We start from the raw sequence: 10,000 nt of genomic DNA on the forward strand, positions 1-10,000 counted from the left end.
TTCCCAAAAGAAAAGTCAGCTGACTCGCCCCCATCCTTGAAACGTCACTGGCTGACACAGAAACAAACGTGCGAGCAAAGAAAATCTGTCTTAGACGAAAGTCCCGGATGGACTCCAGAAAATGGGTGACCGGCGTGCGTAAGGTTTGGTGGAAGCGATCCGGAGACGGAAGTCATGCAGCTGTGGTCCGTGCATGACCGCATATTGACCACATGACGACGAACCACAACGAGAAGACCCGAGACGCGTGCATATGTCCACGGAGGAGTTGAAGCAGGAGAACGGAAGGAGGTGGAGGAGGAGGAGGAGATGGAAGAGGTACAGGAGGAGAAGATAAAAGAGGAACATGAGGAACAGGAGGAGAAAGAACGGGAGGAGGAGAAGAAGGAAGAGGAGAAAGAAAGAGGAGAAGGAGAAGGAAGAGGAAGAACGGGAGGAGAAGGAGAAAGAGGAGGAGGAGTAGAAGCAGAAAGAGGAAAAACGGGAGAAAGAGGAGGAGCAGGAGGAGATGGAAGAGGTGCAGAAGGAACAGGAGGAGGAAGAACGGGAGGAGTAGGAGGAGGAGAAGGAAGAGGAGGAAGAACGGGAGGGGGAGGAGGAGGAGCAGGAGAATCAGGAGGAGGACCAGAGGCAGGAGGAGGAAGAACGGGAGAAGGAGGAGGAGGAGGAAAAGGAAGAAGAGGAGCAGAGAGAGGAAAAGGAAGAAGAACATGAGGAGGAGCAGATGCAGGAAGAAGAAACTGAGGAGGAGGAAAAGGAGAAGATGGTCTGTTCGTCAACACTGTAATATGCATGAACCCCTGGGATAGTTTCCATTGAGGTGTGAAGACAGAATGAGTGGTAAGGTGGTGAGTTTAAACGCCAAGAATCCGTTGAAGTTTTATTTCTGACGTTTCGTCCAACTAGGACTTCTTCAGAGTGTACACAAATAAGACAATGACAACTTACATATTCGCACAGCTTACCCCGTTCTTCCCCGGTGAATGTTGTTGCCATCTCGCTTTCGTCTTGCCTCGTGGATAATTAGGCCGCTTGCTACCCTCGCCAATTTGACAAAACCGTCCTGATGATTGCTACATGGGAGTGAGGTAATGTACGCTGCCTCAATTGTCCTCCTTTCCTTTTTGTCAAGTCCATTATGGAGCACCTCTGTTTTTTCCCAATCCGGTAGGTGGCCAAAGTTGTCGATGTGTACCACTAATGAGTTGGATGTCCGGTGGGCTCTGATGTCATTTTTATGTTCCATCGTCCGCTTGTGAATTTCTCTGCTAGTTACGCCATAGTAACTAGCGATGCAGCTTTTACGAGGCAAGACGAAAGCGAGATGGCGACAACATTGACCGGGGAGAAACGGGGTGAGCTGTGCGGATATATAAGTTGTCGTTGTCTTATTTGTGTATACTCATAGTTTCCATTGTCTGTGTGTGTGTGTGTGTGTGTGTGTGTGTGTGTGTGTGTGTGTGTGTGTGTGTGTGTGTGTGTGTGTGTGTGTGTGTGTGTGTGTGTGTGTGTGTGTGTGTGTGTCAATAATAATGATAATAGGTTGATTGAGTTGAAAGTGGTGCAGAGATACACTCACACTATACAAAACCTTCTAGTTTTAGAACTAGTTGAGTTTTAGTACATAATGTTTAGCGGGTACTAGGTGCCGGTGTCCACAAAAAGATAATTGTCTTTGCCGCGACTGAGAGGGAAAGAGGTCGGGGTCATTGTGTGTGTGTGTGCGTGTGCGTGTGCGTGTGCGTGTGTGTGTGTGTGTGTGTGTGTGTGTGTGTGTGTGTGTGTGTGTGTGTGTGTGTGTGTGTGTGTGTGTGTGTGTGTGTGTGTGTGTGTGTGTGTGTGTGTGTGTGTGCGCGTGCGTGCGTGCGTGTCTAGAGCCTTGAATTAAGTCAAATGTATTCTCATCTCAGCAATAACATCTCATCAGTGACATACTTTGTAGATTTTGTTCTGACTAATGCTCATCTGTTGATCTTGGGGCGGTTTTCTTGCAAAAGAGGGCAAAACCATCTTGGTTAACCGATCTCCCGCCCCCTGACGTAATATAGGCTAATTATCACTAATAAAAATTTAGTAACGCATTTGAAAATTATACTTAAAACCTCAGTCGGAGCAGAAGAAAAGAATGGAGACGGGGAGTCTATATATTTCGACTGCTAACTGCAGTCCTCTTCAGTAGTAGAGAGGATTGCAGTTAGCAGTCGAAATATATAGACTCCCCGACTCCAGTCTGTTCCTCTACTCCGACTGTGGTATTAGTTGTGATGAGCTGTTGACGTAAATTGCGCTAGACTATCAACTTCTGGCAACCGCTAAACGTTAGCAAGTTTTCGTTCATAAATTCAGCCTTGGCATAAATATGACTACAGCAACTAGCACACACGTTCTACAAGATTGTGCTATGGCGTACATATAAATACTTGCAATATTGCTCGTTATGTGTGAGAAAATTGCAATTTAGGCAAGAGGTGTTGGCGAAATTTCACCAACGTTAAGGACTTTGTAAGCTGCCATGAAGACGTCTTGTTTCAGGCAAGCCACGACCCTCATGCAAAATTTCTTCAAGGTGTCAAAGGATTACAAAGGATTACAAAGGCGGAGCATGCCGACAGGAGACCTTTTGATCCATATCTAGGTCGGATGCAAAAAAAATTAAAACCTAATTTGTCGTAAATCATTTCTGGACGCCACGAGCAACCTTCCAGAATATAAAAGGACCATTTATCTCCATTAGGAGATTGAGCTCCTTACGTGGCACGACTCTTTTAGCTCTGAATGCCGTCAAGGTCAGTGTTCAATTCCGTGGCACCCCACACACATGCACACCACCTTCCTCAGAAGAAAAAAGGGTTATATAATCTCCATTCACCCATTCTGTACCGAATGACACACTTCCTTTTAGTCGAGCTCCTTCCAGGCTCTCTTTGGGTTCCTTCCAGGTTCTCTTTGGCTCCTTCCAAGCTCTCTTTGGCTCCTTCCATGCTCTCTTTGACTCTTTCCAGGTTCTCTTTGGCTCCTTCCAAGCTCTTTTAGGTTCTTTCCAGGCTCTCTTTGTCTCCTTCCAGGTTCTCTTTGGCTCCTTCCAAGCTCTCTTTGGCTCCTTCCAGACTCTCTTTGGTTCCTTCCAGATTCTCTTTGGTTCCTTCCAGGCTCTCTTTCTTTAGCTCCTTCCAGGCTCTCTTTGACTCCTTCCAAGCTCTCTTTGGTTCATTACAGGTTCTCTTTGGCTCGTTTCAGGCTCTCCTTGGCTCCTTCCAGGCTCTGTCTCCTTCCAGGATATCTTTGGCCCCTTCCAGGCTCTCTTTGGCTCTCTTTAGCTCCTTTCAGGCTCTCATTGGCTCCTTTCAGGCTCTTTTTTTTGGCTCTTTTCGGGATTTCTTTGGCTCCTTCTAGGCTCTCTTTGGCTCCTTCCCGACTCTCTTTGGCTCCTTCCAGGCTCTCTTTGGTTCTTTCCAATCTCTCTTTGGCGCTTTCCAGGCTCTCTGGTTCTTTCCAGGTTCTATTTGGCTCCTTCCAGGCTCTCTTTGGCTCCTTCCAGGCTCTCATTGGCTCCTTCCAAGCTCTTTTTGACTCCTTCCAGGCTCCCTTTAGTTCCTTCCAGGCTCTCTTTGGCCCCTTCCATGTGTGTGTGTGTGTGTGTGTGTGTGTGTGTGTGTGTGTGTGTGTGTGTGTGTGTGTGTGTGTGTGTGTGTGTGTGTGTGTGTGTGTGTGTGTGTGTGTGTGTGTGTGTGTGTGTGTGTGTGTGTGTGTGTGTGTGTGTGTGTGTGTGTGTGTGTGTGTGTGTGTGTGTGTGTGTATTCACTTGGTCTTTACTTGGTCTTTGGATCACGTGTTGGACTCGTGATCGACAGCTATTTCCCTCCTGGAAGAGAGCTCAGAGCTCGTAGGTCCGATCTATGGGTAATGCTATGACCTTGCACACACACACACACCCAACTCCCCGCCCACGAGAGTTGGAGTAACACCCCTCAGCGCTGCGATACTGATATTATTTCAGCCCCGGGCGAGGGTCGAACCCGGACCTCCGTAGTGGCAGGCCCGTGTGTGTGTGTGTATTCACCTCGGATCTGCTGCAGCCTCTTTTCGAGACAGCCAGACACCACCCTACGGCAGTGAGCTCAGAGCTCATTATTAGCAGATCTCTGGGTAGGTCTGAGACCACTCACACTCCACACACCGGGAATGCAAGGTCACAACTCCTTGACTAACGTCCCGTACCTACTCGCTGCTAGGTGAACAGGGGCTACACGTGAAAGGAGACAAACCCAACTTGTCTCCGCCCGGCCGGGGAATCGAACCCCGGTTCTCCGGCTTGTGAGGCCAGTGCCTTACCAATCCGCCACCGGTGTGTGTTTGTGTGTGTGTGTGTGTGTTTGTGTGTGTGTGTGTGTGTGTGTGTGTGTGTGTGTGTGTGTGTGTGTGTGTGTGTGTGTGTGTGTGTGTATGTGTGTGTGTGTGTGTGTGTGTGTTTGTGTTTGTGTGTGTGTGTGTGTGTGTGTGTGTGTGTGTGTGTGTGTGTTTGTGTGTGTGTGTGTGTGTGTGTGTGTGTGTGTGTGTGTGTGTGTGTGTGTGTGTGTGTGTGTGTGTGTGTGTGTGTGTGTGTGTGTGTGTGTGTGTGTGTGTATGCGCGCGTGTGTGTGCGTGTATGTGCGCGTGTAGGTAGAGGAAGCAAGAGAGACGCGGAAACTACTGACCTACATATATTATCATGTTTGGATATTGATAACCTTTTCGTGAATCACTCCAAATCCATCTCATCACTGTTACCACCCACAGGGTGATAACAAATATATGAAGTGCATTGTTGACAGCTACATTTACATCCACCACAAGATAACTAAGTACTTAAGGTTCTACATCGACAAACTCGCCTACTTGTCCCCAGTTGGAGGACTGATATAAGCACCCACCCACACCCACACCCACTCACGCATCTGTGTAAATACAACTCAGGTATACATACACACACGTGAGTGTTACACGCAAATTACACTCCCCAATAACAACACGCATTTTCATCAAGCCACTCAGAAACTAAAAGCCAGTCCCTAAGTCGCCTAGCTCCGCTGGGACTAAATGCAAAACACATACGTACCATATTTGAACAGCAAATCATAAGCACAGTCAATTCTTGCCTGCGCAGAAGCATCTGATGATGATGTCATTCGACATGCATCCACCCTTCCTCTCTTTCAACCGAATGGTTATGTAGTGCCAGTTAGAACAAGATATAAAACTGTATCCTAAGACTGAAGACATTAATCAGAGGAAATTGTACTCCTTGGAATCAAATCAGTCGCCGAATTTAGTCGCTCTATTTTTTTTCCGGTAGTTTTCTAATTTTTTTACTCAGTTCCCCCCCCCACCTTCGTGAAATTTCAGCATTCGTGTGGATACCCTACATCCCACCCCACCAGAAAATATACAATAGATAAATAAATAAATGAATAAATCAATCAAAATAATACATACATACATACATACATGTACCAAAGGCTTTTTCCCCCTACATGGGGGGGTAGCCAAAAAGAAAAAGGCATAGAAACCACTCCCATCCATTCCATTTCCTATACAGTATATTCCACTCCCCTCCACCTTCCTCCCTCCCTCCCATCTTGGCACCTCCTGGATGACAGGTCATCCCTGCATCCCGTCCACTGCCCTGGGTCAGAAGCAGTGTGGCAAGACACAGCACATCCACAGCAAGGCCGCTTCATAAATTCGGCGACCCCCCCCCCTCTCCGTCCCTTCATGCAGAAAAGGAGAAGACGGGGAGAAGTCCCTTGGGGCTGCGTTAATTTCAAAATAATAATAATAATAATAATGATAATAATAATGATAAAATGTGAATGAAGAGAAAATTTCTACTTTGTTACAAACTTGACAATTGTAATTGTCTTATTTCCTCTGCCATGACAGAGTGATAGATTTTTTTTTTTTTCCTCACTATGGGAATGTGTAATTTGTAACAGTAGGCCATAGGCCATGGCCCCTTTAATAAATTCTTGTCATGGCCCCCTGGTTGAAAACAACGGGTTTACATTCTTCACTTTATGCTGCATATTCTGATCTAGGTCGGACCAGGCATCCTGTTTTTTTTTTTTTTTTTTTTTTTGTCATCTCTTCGTCCTCTCAAAGGTATTATTTTGTTCGTCAATTGTGTACGTTTCAACCACTATTGTGTTAATATTTTTCTTATTTGGTCGAGTATTTGTGGCCGATTATCCCAGATCTTTCTCTTCCCGAGTTTTTATGATTCATTTTCCATTGCGTTACTCTTTGGTTGTCTTTTAAAAAAAATAGCAAATGAAATGAATCAAAAGAAATAGATCTATAAAGAGGCAATTTAGAAAGAGAAAATATGAATAAAGGGATGAATAAATAGGTAAAATGATGAATAGGTCGTTGGATGACAATGTAAGAGGTATGACAAGGACACCAAGTAACAGAGAACAAGGACACCAAGTAACACGCTCCCACCTTCATTGGCAAATTGGCTAAACCAATCTCGAATGATTAACTCTGTCTTTAATGGCTTTCACTCGTTCATTTATCTAAATTGGACAAAAATAGGTTTAAGAAGGAAATAGGCAAGAATCGGTTTGTCCATAGAGTGATTAACGAATGGAATAGACTTAGTAACTTTGTAATGAGCCCCGAAACAATTGGTTGATTTAAGAGAAGATGAGACAACTTTATGGATAGGAATGACAGGTGGTAAAGGACATGGAACTACCTAGTATAGGCCTCAGGGTCTCCTGCAGCTTCCTCCATTCTTATGTTCTTTTTCTGCCTGGTCCATTCAGAAGCAAAGGGGTCTGTTTAAGTGAAAGCTCTTTGACATTCTCTGACGCTTCTCCAACGACGATTTCCGTCATAGATGATGACCACAATTACCAACCCGCTGTCTATCAATCACAGTTCCACGTCTCCATGACCTACTCCACTCATGGATACGTTTGCTCACTCTTGTGAACCTCCAGCTGAAGCCTTTGCCATTGTAGTGATAAAAAGGGGAAACCACAAATATGAAAAACGACCAACAAAATTGGCTATAATGATAGATAAAAGAATTGATGAATAGGACTAGTTGAGTGACATTTCATGCCTGACAACGTTGATGGAAATTTGTCGTTATAGTCGACATGACTGTGCAATGTTTTGAATAAACTAAAGCCGTTCAACCTTTGCTCAGAATATCTAATCAATTTATACACTTGGTATTATGAATGCGTATTGTTCCAGATTCTATGAAGATAACAGAGATCTGTTAAACTTCTTTTCTCGCTTCTTACTGCAAGTTGAGTCGGCTGTCAGTGATTTAATATAGAGATAATATACTCTCCTTAGCGCTGGGTATTTTCTATGTACATTCTTCTGGCACTCAAATTCAACATCTCTTGTTTTCATGATAATGAACTAAATCCGACATATGGCAGCAATGAATTGACTGTACTCTCCATCTTGTTTTTAAGAATGATATTACTACCACTACTACTGCTGCTACTACTACTATTACTACTACTACTACTACTACTACTACTACTAATAATAATAATAATAATAATAATAATAATAATAATAATAATAATAATAATAATACTGCTACTACTACTACTACTACTACTACTACTACTACTACTACTACTACTACTACTATTACTATTACTATTACTACTACTACTACTTTTTTATAAAAACTATCTCCATCCTCATGGAATTGTGTGGGGAAAGCAGTCAGAATCTGTCCCCCCACAGACACAATTCATTAGCCCTTCTCTCGTCAATGACTGGTCGACTATCCATTTACATTATTTCACTTTAATGAAACCTAATACAGAAGTTCATTCATCCTATTTTCTACTACAGTCTGCTCAGAATCAAGGTTTTGTATATGTGCTGACTTCGAGGGTGGAGACCTGGTATATCTCAGGCATAGGAAAGTTGATCTTAAAAGTTCTTAAAAGCGAGAATGATAGTTTACATTTCATGCACGCTACAATGCTGCTCTTTGGTTGTTGTTTCTTTTCTGCCATCACCTCTGCCAGACGAGCGTAGAATGCCTCTGCCCTTGGACCCATCCCGCCTGAAGTCGTAAAGATTATCGGAGTGAATGAACCTTGGTCTACATTCTGTATACGCTCCTCGTACATCCTTATTTTCTCGTTCTCCTTTCGGGAGTTGGACGCCTCAGTGGCTATGTTGTTGTAACAGGGGACCATTGAATCAAATATTCACATGTCAAAGAAGGCCAGTTGTCCCCGTGTTCAGAGACCTCTTGCGCTGACATCCCATTGTACTTCACCTGATGTATTGGAAGTGCCGTGCCTGAAGTTCTCCCGTCCTAGTGGTAGTAGTGTTGGTTCGATGTTCACATTCTTGCATATCTAATACTACCACAACTATTTATATTAACGATCTCCATCCTTGTGGAACTGTAGTGAAAGTAGGCAGGATCTGTCTTCCACAGTTCATGAGCCCCACTTCCGCCAATGACTGGTCGACAACGCTTACTCTACTATTATTCCGACTAGTAAAACTGCTACTACTACCACCACTGCTTCTACTACTACTTCTACTGCTACTACTGCTACTACTATCACTATATAGTTCACCACCCTTTCCCATGTATACTTATGCTTGGCTTTCTACTTAGACACTGTTCGCTATCATTAATTCCCTTCCTAAACACGTCTCCAACATCATCTCTCTACTGAGTTTCTTACCTGGCACCTCAAGCCTCCCCTCTACATCTATTTGCTTATTCCTAATCCAGCATTAAGATTCCCCAACACCACTACATTTTTACATCCCTCCCATAATTCTCCAAACACTCATTTAAATCTATCCAAAAATCTCTTTTGTCACTATTAGGTGCGTATGTACTCATCAAGAATCCACATCTCCTATGCTTGTTTCACCTTCACACACATTAGCCTTGAAGACACTTCCTTCCACTCCAACACGCACTTTCCTATCTCATCACTTATCAGCAGAGCCACACCTTCTTTTCCTCCCCTCATCACTCCCAACACTCTCCCCACCACAACTCCCAAACTCAAAGTCACCCCCTTTAATTTAGTTTCTCTCAACGCTAACATATCCATATTCCTTCTCGCAAACTGGCAATCTCTTCTCTTTTACTCTCATTTGTGCCAAAATGTTATATATATCAGTACCATCGCGTATATATCTATATCAAAAAACCTTTTTCCCTGATAAGGATAGTCGCATGGGTAATATATACACCGACCTTCCACCTATTCCACGTCCTTTGAAAAACTCGTACGTTGTTCCTCACATATTTGTGTCTCGTGTATGGGTCATCTGTGAACCCCGCCTCACTAGTCGGGGCGGGGTTATTGCAGCAGGACACAAGACACAACGCATTACATAATTTTGTGCTTGTACACGTCAGACGCTTTAATATTGAATAGTCCTCGTTCCTCTTAGTTGAAGAACACCACTTTGCGCGAAAAAGACTTTTATGTCGTAGTCGTCAGTCACCTGAAGAACGAAGAAAAAGAAATGATGATAGGATTATGTGACGTAATGTTGTTCAGCAGATCAGGTTCGATGAAAAAAATGCAGTTAAGATAGCAAAAACGTCGACCATTCCGGGGCTCGACGAAGAAGCTGTCTGTGACGTAATGTCGTTGAGTAACTATGGTGCGAGCTGGAACACACCAGTTGTGCAACCGATGACCACATTGGGTTCGAAAGGTGAAGCAGCCTGTGACGTCATAACGGTAGCGCTTTTTTGGAGGTTATGACGCAATATCGCCGAACACTCACGTCAAAGGAGAATAAGAAGAAAGATGAGATTGAGAAGCAGGAGGCAGAGGAGGAGAAGGAAGAAGAGAATGAAAAAAGAAGAGAAGAAGAAGAAGAAAATAGAGAAAAAGAAGAGAGAGAGGAGAAGAGGAAGAAAAGGAGAGGAAGAAGAGGAGGAGGAGGAAGAAGAAGTGGAGGAGGAGGAGAAGAAGAGGAGGAGGAGGAG

The sequence above is a fragment of the Oratosquilla oratoria genome, chromosome 26 (assembly GCF_046742065.1).
Source record: "Oratosquilla oratoria isolate Oo_2021 chromosome 26, ASM4674206v1, whole genome shotgun sequence".
Lineage (NCBI taxonomy): Eukaryota > Metazoa > Arthropoda > Malacostraca > Stomatopoda > Squillidae > Oratosquilla > Oratosquilla oratoria.